This window comes from Macaca nemestrina, chromosome 3, assembly GCF_043159975.1.
Source record: "Macaca nemestrina isolate mMacNem1 chromosome 3, mMacNem.hap1, whole genome shotgun sequence".
In the NCBI taxonomy this organism is placed as follows: domain Eukaryota; kingdom Metazoa; phylum Chordata; class Mammalia; order Primates; family Cercopithecidae; genus Macaca; species Macaca nemestrina.
In genome coordinates, this window is record NC_092127.1 from 190379147 (window position 1) to 190391701 (window position 12555).

A 12555-nucleotide genomic window follows, 5' to 3' on the forward strand; every position below is an offset into this window, starting at 1 on the left:
TTAAGGAGGGGCAGTCAGACTGGGGGGCGATTTGTCATCCAGGAGTGATGGGCCAATTTTTTTGCTGAATGTCAATGATTATAATATGACAATCTGAGCCTCTACAATTTTGTAAACTTTAGCTGAACATTTTAGCTGTCAGCTTGGTTTTTCCTGATTCTGGTAAGAGGAGAGAGCTTTAAATTTGAGGTCCTGGCATAGGGGGACGGCTCCTGGCCTTGGAGGGCCGAGAATCCTCGCAGTGCCCACCTGCTCCCAGGTCTGGACAGAAGCTGGGGTTCTGAGATTTCCTTTTCTTGGTAGAGGAGGAAACTGTAAGTCCCTCCCGTTGATTTCTTTGATTGTTGAGGGCTCTGTCTCTCCCTGGGGCGGTCCCCCCTGTGCCCACACCTGCTTGCTCTCTGGCACAGGTTGTGCTGCCAGCATTGTGCACACTGGGGGGCTTGGCCACTCTCAGATGCTGTCTGTCCATGTGACCAGCCCCGCTCTGCCCCCTGCTGTGATGAGCCAGCCAGACCTTGCTGGGTGGCCCAGGCAGGTAGGCCCCTAGAGTTTCTGGACACCTTCCCAGTGGCTCACCAGGATGCCTGGAGCCCAGAGACATCCAGATACAGATCTGCCCCATACAGGAAGAGCCCTCTGCTCAGAGCCTCTGGCACCAGCTCCCACCCTTGTGGGAGTCTAAGGTGGTTTGGGAAGGGGCAGGTGGACCTTGATTCCGATTTGGCTTCAGTTTGCCTCTTCTTTCTCTGGGAATAATCAAGATCTGTGGCAAGCCGTGGGAGAATGAAAGGCTGGGTGTAGGGTCTGAAACAAAAACAAGTGGTCGTTTTGGCTGGCTTCAGAATTCTTGGTTGGGTGGGTGGATGGAGCAGGGGTGGATCAATACCCAGTTTCAATCCAGGAAAGCAGTGCAGAGGAAGTGACAGGGTGCTGCCTCACCGTCCATAGGAGGACCAGCCCCAGCCGGGAGTCGGGCAGGCTTCCCTAAGAAAGAAGGAAAAAGCATCAAAGTGCAGTGGAGAAGTTCCAAAAAGTGTCTCATAGGAGTCCCAGGGAGAGAGTGGAGAGGAAAGAATGATTGAAAAGTTGTGTTTGAAGAAATGGTAGCTGAGTTTCCCAGTATTGAAGAAAGACATGAGTTCTGAGATAAAATGAGTTCCAAGTAGGATAAAGAAACGTGCAGTCATGGGCCACATGACGGGCCACATATACAACGGTAGTCCCATAAGTTATGATAACCATATTTTTTTCTGAGATATGGTCTCGCTCTGTCACCCAGGTTGGAGTGTGATAGTATGATCTTGGTTCGCTGCAACCTCCGCCTCCCGGATTCAAGCGATTCTCATGCCTCAGCCTCTCCGGCAGCTGGGACTACAGGCATGCACTACCATACCTGGTTAATTTTTGCATTTTTGTAGAGATGGGGTTTCACTATGTTGGCCGCGCTGGTCTCAAACTCGTGACCTCAAGTGATCCACCCCCCTCAGCCTCCCAAAGTGCTGGGATTACAGGCGTGAGCCACCATGCCTAGGCTGTTATGATAGCCGTATTTGACTGTACCTATTCTGTTTAGGTACACAAATACTTCCCACTGTGTTACAATTGCCTACATTATACTGCTCAGCACAGTAACGTGCTGTACAGGTTTGTGGCCCAGGAGCAACAGGCTCCACCATGTAGTCTAGGTCTGTCGAGCAGGGCCATCTAGGCTTGTGGAAGTCCATTCTCTGATGTTTGCACAATAACGAAGTCAACTGACGACACCATTCTCAGAACATATTCACATCGTTCAGAAACACCTGGGAGTAAATCCACACTGAGATGTGTTGTGGTAAAGCTGCAGAATGTCAAGGATGAAGAGAAAATCTTTAGAATTAGCCGAAAAGACAGAGTAACTACAGAGAAATGGAAGAAGCCCGGCAGGTTTCTTCTCAGCAACCCCAAGTGCCACGAGATAGAGAATGAGCCCACAGTGCAGCGGGAAGGCAACTGGAAGCCCTGGATTTTATACCCAAACGAACTGCTAAGTGAAGGGGTGGAAGGCAAGATCAAGACATTTTTCAGGCAAACATTTTTAACCATTTACAGATGCTCATTGTAAGGTTTACTATTATAAGATGCATGTCAGCAAGAAAACGGAACTCGGAGGAAAGATAAAAGAAGCAGCCACGAGGGTGGAAACTGATAAAATGTCAGCGAGTTTAGCTCATAATTGTTTAAGAAATTTGTATGTGTCCTAAAATAGAGATAAAAGTAAAGCCCTAGACCAGTGCTGTCCAATAGAAACACGACGTGAGCTTTGAGTGCAAGCCACACGTATAACTTTTAATTTTTTTTTTTTAGACAGGGTCTCACTCTGTTGCCTGGGTTGGAGTACAGTGGTGCAGTCTTGGCTCACTGCAGCCTCAACCTCCTGGGCTCAAGGAATCCTTCCGTCTCAGCCTCCCAAGTAGCTGGGACCATAGATGTCACCATACACAGTGATATGGGTTGGCTTTGTGTCCCCACCCACATTTCATCTTGAATTATAATCCCATGATCCCCACGTGTCATGGGAGGGACTTGATGGGACGTAATTGAATCAAGGGGGCAGTTCCCCCCATGCTCGTCTCATGATAGTGAGTGAATTCTCCGGAGATCTGATGGTTTTATAAGCATCTGGCATTTCCCCTGCTGGCCTCTGTCTCCTGCTGCCCTGTGAAGAGGTACCTTCTGCATGATTGTAAGTTCCCTGAGGCCTCCCCAGCCATGCAGAACTGTGAGTCAATTAAACCCCCTTCCTTTGCAGATTACCCAGTCTTGGATATTTCTTCATAACAGTGTGAGAATGGAATAATACACCTGGCTAATTTAAAAACTTTTTTTTTTTTTTTTTAGAGATAGGGTCTCACTGTGTTGCCCAGGCTGGTCTCAAACTCCTGAGCTCAAATGATCCTCCCACCTCAGCCACCCAAAGTGCTGGGATTATAGGTCTGAGCCACTGTGCCTGGCCAATTTAAAATTTTCTAGTAGCCACATTAAAAAAAGTAAAAGAAACAGGTGAAATTAATTTTAATAATATTTTGTTTGATCAGAATATTGTTTTAACATGTAATCAATGTGAAAACTATGAGATCTTGCACATTCATGGTGAACTCTGAAATCTGGGGCTCCATCGCTCCACGTGGTAGGGTTAGAAGGGAGGGTGGAGGCTGTCAGTGGGGTGCCCTTTGTTTATGGGGCGGTGCTTTCTCAGCCTGTGATAAGAGGTGGGGGTGGCACAGTCCTGTGCCCAGCCCCAGGGCAGGCGCCACGTCATTTCCCCTCCTCCTGGTCCACAGAGGAGTTGAGGGGTTAGTGTGTGGAGTGAGCTACCTCCTCACACAGTCCTTTAGCACAAGCAAATCCAGTGAGCTCAGCCACTGCTCATTCTTGTCCGTGGGCACGAGCCGGCACCTGGCTGGGTGTGGATTCATTCAGTTCGGCCACCAAGTTGTGACTTTATCTGGGGGTCACAGTGTGAGCCACTGCTGTCCAGCAGGGGGAAGAACCCGGCAGAACCCTTGGGGAGGTGCTGGGGCCTCCCTCAATGCTGGCCCGGGTGATTGACCCTGGGTGATTTGGGCCTTGTTAGAACTTAACCCCGTATTGATGCACAGTTGTTTACAATGAGTAGGAATGACTTAATTATAACATTTTCCTGTAAAAAGAGGGCTTGAGGATAAGAAGAGAAAACCACCTTCCCCGAGGCTGCAGGAGAGTAGCTTTCTTGAAAAAGCCATGGTGGCTCCACCTTTTGCTACAGCAGCAGGGAGGGAAGGGGATGTGAGCCCAGGGGCCAGTGCCTGGGGAAGGCCATAGCACTTTCAGAGCTTTGTACTGGAGGTCTGAACTGCTATTCATGTCATCCAAATTTACACTTTCATAAGCAGTAGAGAAAGACAAGGACTTAGGAGGATTCTGTCTGGAACCTCAGGGTCTTCCGCAGGAGGACTGGGCTCAGTCCTTATCCACTGGCACCAGGTGCCAACAGGGGACATGGTCATCACATGCTGCTGAGCCGCAAACCCACCAAGGAGGAGCCGAATGTGGCATGTGGGGCTGGGTACAAAGATACTTCCTAAGAATTTTCTAGAAAGAGCATCAAGTTTCTGCCCAAAGGTGGGGAGATGAGGCAGGAGCCACAGCGTCTGATGTTGGGGTTTAAGTTCAATTTAAAAGTTTAGGTTTCTTTCGTAGATATTTGGGCATTTTTCTATATGAGCACACAAATACTTTCTTAAAAACCAATTTCTTTCCTCCTCGTCCTCCTTCTTATTTCTTCTTTCTTTTTCCTTCTTTCTTCTTCTTCTCTTTTTTTTTTTTTGAAACAGGATCTCACTGTGTCACCCAGGCTGGAGTGCAGTGGCGCAGTCCCACCTCACTACAGCCTCAACCTGCCCAGGCTCAACGATCCTCCCACCTCAGCCTCCCAAGTGGCTGGGACTACAGGTGTGCACTATCACATCCAGCTAATTTTTGTATTTTTTGTAGAGATGAGGCCTCACTGTGTTGTACAGGCTGGTCTCGAACTCCTGGACTCAAACAGTCCTCCTGCCTTGGCCTCCCAAAATGCTGGGATTACAGGTGTGAGCCTCCATGCCTGGCCCAAAACGGGTTTCTGACTGACATCTGTCCTTGTACTAACAGCCTTCAGCTTCTAACAACACTAGTTGAAGACACATTATTATTTTTGAGAGAGGTTTCTGCATGGGTTCTGGTTCTTTCTGTTTACTCGCATTCCGGCTGCCCCTGAGCTTTTTCCAGATTGGAAGGGCTTACCTACGGGCATGGTGGGCTGTATGTGACCATGCACATACCATGATTTTAGAGTAAAAACATTAGCTTTTGCTGTTCAGAGTGAGGAGCTCTTGGAGACCCATGGGGAAGATGAAGCCCATCTTGGTGGATCAGGCAGTCAGGGCCAAGGTCAGGACTGGCTGGGGTGGGGCAGCAAAGGCAGAGCCAGGAGAGAGGGCACAAAGGGAGGCAGGGTTTAGGGCATGACAGGGAGGGCCTGGGCAGGAATCTCTATGCATTCCCCTACTTTTTGGGTTTTGAAGGTGGAGAGGTGTGGCACATACTCTGTGCTGCCGTTTTATCGTGTTCTAAAACCGTGTTGTGTGCTGCTCACGTCATCTCTAGCTTTTAGAATGAGGTGAACACATCAGGGCATTTGAGGGGCTCCTTAGGGAACGGAGATTCTGCCAGGGCATACGAGTGCATGTTTGCCACTGCATGGGTTTCAGAGCCCCTGCTTGAAGGTCTGAGGCAATTAAGAATGGATCGATGTGTTCTCAGGTTCACACAGGTGGAAGACCAAGATGTTGACAGTGTTTCAGCTCCAGGAAACATTGTTTTTCTTTTACATTTGTCAGAATTTCCATACTTAAAATTATTTTTTTGATACAGGGTCTCACACTGTTGCCCAGGCTGGAGTGCAGTGGCAGTGGTGTGATCATGGCAGTGCTGCCTGAACCTCTGGGGTTCAAGCAATCTTCACACCTTAGCCTCCCAAGTAGCTGGGACCACAGGTGTATGCCACCACAATCAGCTAATTTTAAAATTTTTTGTAGAGATGGGGGTCTCACTATGTTGCCCAGGCTGGTCTTGAACTCCTGGGCTCAAGCAATCCTCCCACCTCAGCCTCCCAAGGTGCTGGGATTACAGGCACGAGCCACAGCACCCAGCTCATACTTTTTATAATAAAAAATTATTTAAAAGTCATTTTGTATTTCACTGGCTCTATCAGACATGGTCACTCTCTAAGAAGGTCTGAGCATAGCTGAAGTGGATCACCTCATTCACTTTTGGGTGACCGGTGAATGCTGTCTGTCTGCCACTCCATTCTTGAGCCTTCTGTCCCTGTGGTGGCGGTGGCTGTGGGGGGAGGGGCTGGCCCGGGCACAGGGTAGTGGTACCCTGAGTGTCTGCCCAGAGACATGGTGGTCTTCTGGTGGCATGCTGTGGTTTTGCCCTCCCTAGTTGCACAAAGCCAGCTGGCCAGAGAGGCTGGGGGTGCTAGGAGGGCCCCTGGGTAGGGCCTGGGTCTAGGCTGTGGTGAGTCAGCCATGGGGAGAGGCCTTGGGGAGACTGGGTCTTAGGGGTGTGCAGCATCCTTGGTCCAGGTAGGCGGTTGGCTCTGCCAGCATGAGCCCCAACCCTCAGAGTTTAACTGACACAATCACCGAAGCCCTGGAGTGCCTGGCCCTGCCTCTGCGGAGGAGTGACAGCCGGCGCCCACCTGTGCCCAGCCGCAGGCCCTCCCTCTTCAGGTCCCTTCCCAGAATGCAGGCCCTGGTCAGCACCCCAGCACCCCTGCCTGCCCGCACCTCTGTGTACCCCTCCCACATCACGGGGTGATGGGGCACGGTGCCCTACTGGAGGGGCTGGGAGGCCTCGATGATGGTGACGTTCAGGCAGAGACCCGAATGGGGAGTGAGTCAGGTGTTGGGTGAATCGCAAGGACTGGAACCTGCTGGGCATGCTGAGGACTAGAAGGAGGATGGCGGGAGTGGTGGCAGCAGGAGGCGGCGATGGAAGGGCTGGGGAGGCAGCGTAGGGCTGTGAAGACACACCCCTGTGTCCCCGTGAGGGTGGTGGGGTCATTTCTACCCCCTCACAAGTCCTCCTCAGAACCAGACTCAGCCTCGCCACCATCCTTCTAGGATAGAAACCTCTGGTTCTCTGGAAGGTCCTTTGGGTCCTGTTGGTCATGGGAATAGGTGACAGCCAACAAAACATTTGCCTCCCTCCCCACTCCCCATTTCTGACAGATGTCCACAGGGGCCATGTGCACCAGAACCGGCCACACGCTGCGTCGCCCTCCAGGCTTCCACTGGGCTGACCCGAGGCGTGCGTGGCCCTGCACGCCTGCCAGCCCCCGGCTCCATCACCATCATCATAGTTGGGGTCTGCTGCCTCTAGGCTGTTCCTGTGTGACTCTCCAGCCCTGGATCCTGGGGACACATGGCCATCAGCTCACCACCCTGCAGCCCAACCTTCATCCTGTTGCTGCCCAGGCGGGCTTCTCACACCGGGTGGGGGACGGGCTGCCAGCTGTTTGCTGGGTTAGGACTGAACCTGCAGCGTGGCCTTCCCAGGCCGGCCTCAGTGGCCAGACCGTGCCTTTTCCAGTTTGGCTTTGGCCCTTAAAGACACTGAAAAGTTTTAATTATTTGCCTGCTATTGTTGAAGGGAGTCTTTCTATTCTTTTGTTTTCTGGTTTTTGTTTGTTTGTTTGCTTGTCTGTTTTATGCCCTGCCATGAGCCCCAGTGCCTGAGTTACTTTTCTGCAGATCCTTTCCTGGGTTTTTCTGAGCGAATACCTGTTTGGCTTTTCTTGCCATATGTCAAGCCTCTGGAACATCATCATTTTTCCTCTCATAATGCATAAAAATAAAGTACAGGTTCTCACTGGACTATTTTACAAATAATTTTTATTCTCTGGTAAAATGACACATTGGTGAGAGCAGGTGTTCCTTTAGGACAGCTATTTTTAAAGAATGATGGAATCGTCCTAATCATCTGTTAGTAGCGGGCACCATTATAAGTCAAATGCTTCTAAGTTTTATTTGCATTATTTAATTATTTCAGCAATAACCACAGTACAAAAGAAGAATGTGCCAGGGATTCTTCTTGGCAATGCGGGCAACCACATGAATCAGCCCCGCCGGGTGCTGGCTGTGTCCGTGTGTCTAGGTGGCCTTGCCCTCTCCTGCGGTCACCCCATCCCCTGTGTGCTTCCTTCCCCACTCGGCCCCCACGTGAGCTCCCCATCTTCTCTCCAGCACCAAGTCGCCCACCTGCCACTTCTCCTAAGGAGCAGGGCCCGAAACCTAACAACTGGTCAAGATGAAGAGCCAGACGCAGGCTGCGACCCACATGCTGTGTCCACCTTCGCCCCAGGCCCGGTTCTCTTCCCTGGGGGTTGCTGTGGTGGACAGTGGGCACCGTGTCTTCTCAGTGGAAGCACCTGGAACGCCGCATTACACAGGCGGATCCGAGACACACCTGACCCACATGGACATGGCAGGGTTAGGTGCCCATCCCTCCTGAGGGCAGTCACAGAGGCGTCCAGCGTCACAGTGCGGGCAGGAGCGGTGGCCGGCGAGGGATGCGGTGTGCAATCCAGCACCCCAGACTGGCCCACTGCAGGTGGTTCCATGGCCATGCCACTGTCCAGGGAGCCGACAGGTGGAGGTGGAGGAGGTATGGGAGACACCCCTCCCCTGGTACAGTGATGCTCAGGCGGGTGGGTGCTCCCTCTGGCCCCTTCTTTGCATCTCACTGGCAGGCTCTGGGCCCTGGGCCAGCAGGATTGGGTCCAGGGCCACCTCTGTCCTGCCTGTGTCCCATCTGCACAGGTGGAAGATTTGTCGAAAGAGATCGCCCAGAATGTGGGGTGATGGGAATCCCTACCCCCAAGCGTGAGCTGGGGTGTGGGCCCAGGGAACCCCATCCATGGACTGGGCAGCCCGGCCAGCTCTGCCAGCTCCGGGTGTGTCCAGGGGGCTCAGGCCGAGCAATGGTCAGGGCCGGTCTATAGGATACATGCACTGACGTGGGGTCGATGCACTCAGTGTCTCCCGATGACACAGGACCAGGCAAATCCCCTTCTCTCCGCTGTGGGACATCAGGTAATCGTGGTGCCCTGGGAGAGGGGCGTCTTCATTCCACATGGCTGCTGTGACCAAGTCACACACTGTGGGGTGCTTAGAACAACAAAAATCGGCCAGGCGCAGTGGCTCACGCCTGTAATCCCAGCACTTCGGGAGGCTAAGGCGGGCGGATCACGAGATCAGGAGATCGAGACCATCCTGGCCAACATGGTGAAACCCCGTCTCTACTAAGAATACAAAAATTAGCTGAGCTTGGTGGTGCACTCCTGTAATCCTAGCTACTCGGGAGGCTGAGGCAGAATTGCTTGAACCTGGGAGGCAGAGGTTGCAGTGAGCTGAGATCATGCCACTGCACTCCAGCCTGGTGACAGAGCGAGACTCTGTCTCAAAAAAAAAAAAAAATCCTTTCTTTCAAAAGTTCTGGAGACCCGAAGTCTGAGGTCGTGGCGTGGGCAGCACTGGTTTCTTTTGGGGGCTCTGAGGGAGGGTCGTTCCTTGTCTTCTCCAGCTCCTGGTGTTGCCGGCTATCCTTGGGGTTTCTCACAGGCCCGTCACTCCGATCTCTGCCCCATCTTCACATGGCATTCTCCTCTGTGTGCCTTTCACCTTCTCTAAGGCCACCTGTCACTGGGTTTAGGGCCCACCCAGAGAGTCCAGGGTGGTCTCAGGTTGAGATTCTTACCTTTCTTTCATCTGCAACAACTGTTTTTCCAAATACAGTCATATTCACACATTCCAGACGTGCTTCAAGGGGACCACCATTTGACCCACTGTGGGTGGGTAGGAACTGTGTCTGGGGTCCCAGAGCAGGCCCTGGGGACACCTTTTCCTTACTCCAGGGCCTCTCTTTGTGGCAAATTAGGTCCTAATCACAACAAAGGTGCCACATTGTCCAGTCCATACCTGCCCATGGCTTTGATGGGGTCCTGTGGCTATGGCAGGGGGGACCCTTGTCTCACCAGATGGAACAGCCTGGCCTAGATTGCTCTGATGTGAGAAAGCAGATATGGTCAGTCCACAGAGTGTGGCGTTCCATACCCTTGACTCACAGATGTCACCGGAAGGAAGGATGGCAGGGATGCCCCTCTAAGCACCACCTGCTCACAGCGTATGGTTTCCAGAGAGGATGTGCAGATGGTCAGCCAGCAATGGAGGGTGCCCAGTGTCATTGGCCATTGGGAAAATGAGAGTCAAAACCACAGTGAGTGGCCACTTCACAGCCACCAGGATGGTTAGAATTGAAAAGTCAGATAATAACAAGTGTTGGTGAAGATTTAGGGAAATCAGAGCCCTGCCACACCAACTGCTGTTCTATGATTGTTGAATGGTGCAGTTCTTTGGAAAGCAGTCTGGCAGTTTCTCAGAAAGCTAAACATAGAAGTGTCATATGACCAAGAATTTCACTTCTAGATATATACCCAGAGAGCTGAAAACATATGTCCCCACAAAAACTTGCTTATAGCGGCACTATTCATAGCAGCCAAAAGATGGGAGCAGTGCAAGTGTTCATCGACAGACGCCTGGATAAACAAAATGTGGTCTGTCCATCCACACAGTGGCACACAGGAAGCACCGATTTATGCTGTAATGTGGACAAACCTTGAAAACACTGCTCCGTGAAAGAAACAGACCCAAAATCCCTGTTTCGTATGATTCTATGCACAGGAAATGTCCAGACATGCAAATCCAGAGACAAAGTCGATGAAGGGGTAGGGGGATGACTGCTAACGGGAGTGGTTTCTTTTGGAGGTGATGAAAATGTTCTGAAACTAGATCATGTGGTGGTTGCACAGCTCTGGGAATACCCTAAAAAACAGCTCTGAGAATACCCTAAAAACTGCTGAATCGCATACCATAGAGGCAGGGCCTCACGCTGTCCCCCAGGCTGGAGTGCAGTGGATGATCTCAGCTCACTCTAACTTCTACCTCCTGGGCTCAAGTGATCTTCCCGCCTCAGCCTCCTGAGTAGCTGGGACTAATAGGTGTGAACCACCACACCTGGCCAATCTTTTGTGTGTGGATACAGTGGATTATTATTATTATTATAGAGACAAGGTGTTGCTTTGTTGCCCAGGCTGGCCTTGAACTCCTGGCCTCAAGTGATCCTCCCACCACCTCCCATCCTCCCAAAGCACCAAAGTGCCATCGTGCCTGGCCTTTGAATGGCACACTTTGGTAGAATTTTGTGGCATGTGAGTTCTATCTCAATAATAACAGTTTCAGAAAGCAATGCTTGCTCTCTTTTGGGCAGCAGAGCCTGGGCTTGTCTCTGCCGGCTGGAGCCACCTAGACACAGACCTGCAACGACCGGCACGCACCACAGAGCAAGATCCAGCTGGCCTCATGTTGGGTCAGAGTCGGGGGCTCCATGATTAGAGGAGCAACCACCCTGGGTGTCTAAGTCCATTAGGTCCTTCAAGGGGAGCTGGTCCAGGACTGAGCATTAGTCCACCTGCCTGGGCCGGTGAGGCCTCCTTGAGTATGGCTTCCAGTGTGCCCAGGAGCGTGGGACACGTATGGCCCCCCAGGCCTGAGCCAACAAAGTAGAGACCAGAGTATCCTGGGCCGGCTGTTGCGGCCCCACTGCAATAGTTCTCTTGGCCCACAACCTCAGACCCCTGTCTGGGTGTTTGAATTGCTCCTCTGATTAAAGGAGCAAGCTCAGTTCTTGTGAGCACTTAGCAAATCACCTCAAATCCTTTTGGAAGGAGAGGAATAATTTATAAATAAGCAGTTTAAGTTTCCATTTTCCACAAGCAAATTTCCATGCATCCTAGGAGTTGACCGGACTGCATTCCCCCATCCCCACCACCCTTTCGGAGTTTCCTGAGCTGTGCTCAGCCCCTGCAACAGTGGGGCTTGAGCAGGGAGCACCCCGGGGGCACCCTGCTAGCACAGTGGGAATGGAATCGGTTGTCTTCCTAGCAAGTTTGCTATTTAATAGTCAGTTTTAAAAATAAAATGCATTTTAAAGAATCTTTAAACCTATGGAGTTCAAAATGAGATCTCTGGCAGTTTAAATGCCCAGCTGTCAGATACAGGCTTATTCCATTTGGTGACGCAGCACCCTTCCCTCCGGAGCTCTCTCACCACCCATTCTCCTCCTCGGCAGTGACGGAGGGGCTGTGCAGTTCGTTCGTTTCTTTATGCTCCCACTGCAGCTACTGTGGTTAAATTTTCTGCAATCCGTGTTCTTGGCACATCATTTGTATAGGCAGTACTTGACAGAATTTGATTTGAAAATCCATTTTCCCTTGGAAAACGCTTTGCTAGATGTGCAATTATCTCCCAGCTTTGTGTCTGGCTTGGCTTGTGGAACACATGCCACGGTCAAGGCCAGCATTATCACCTGGGGTTTGTGTGGCGCCATGCCCAGCTGTTTCTCCTGTAAGGAGCATGTCTTCGCATCATAGGGGATGCCTTATCCTCAGGGGGCCAACCCACCCTCCTCCTAGAGGCAGGGTCCAGCTTCTGGGGAGCATCTCCTTCCATGGGTGGGAGGGGATCTGTTTCCACATCAGAGACTACACTGAGGTGACAAAGGGGCCCTTTGCTGTGCCCCAAGGGGCAGAGGCCTCCAGCTGCATGGAACTGTACCCTCTGCAATTGGAGGGTTTTCTTTGGGCCACTGAGCACTCCACTGAGCTGAGTGGACAGTGGCTGTGGGGAAGGCTGCCACCTCTTCCACCCATCACCAGCCCCTCCGAGCTGGCTGTGGCTTCTGCTGCGAGTGAGAGCAACTTGGCCGGGAAACGGGTGTTGCCTGGTGAGACAGCAGGTGCAGGGAACTGATTTGTTGGGGTGTCTAAACCAGTCCCCCAGTCTAAAGCTTCCCAGGGCACCGATTTACCAGACCATCTGGGAAACTGCGGAGGCCTGGGCTTGCCTCTGAGGGAGGCCCACGTGCAGCTTT

General features: G+C 51.7%; 1 protein-coding gene across 2 annotated transcripts in view; it reads left to right on the top strand.

The window, feature by feature from the left end:
* LOC105483850 (zinc finger FYVE-type containing 28) overlaps nt 1-12555 on the top strand; it is a 147526-nt gene that overhangs the window by 37875 nt on the left and 97096 nt on the right. The gene's annotated exons all lie outside the window — the stretch shown is intronic.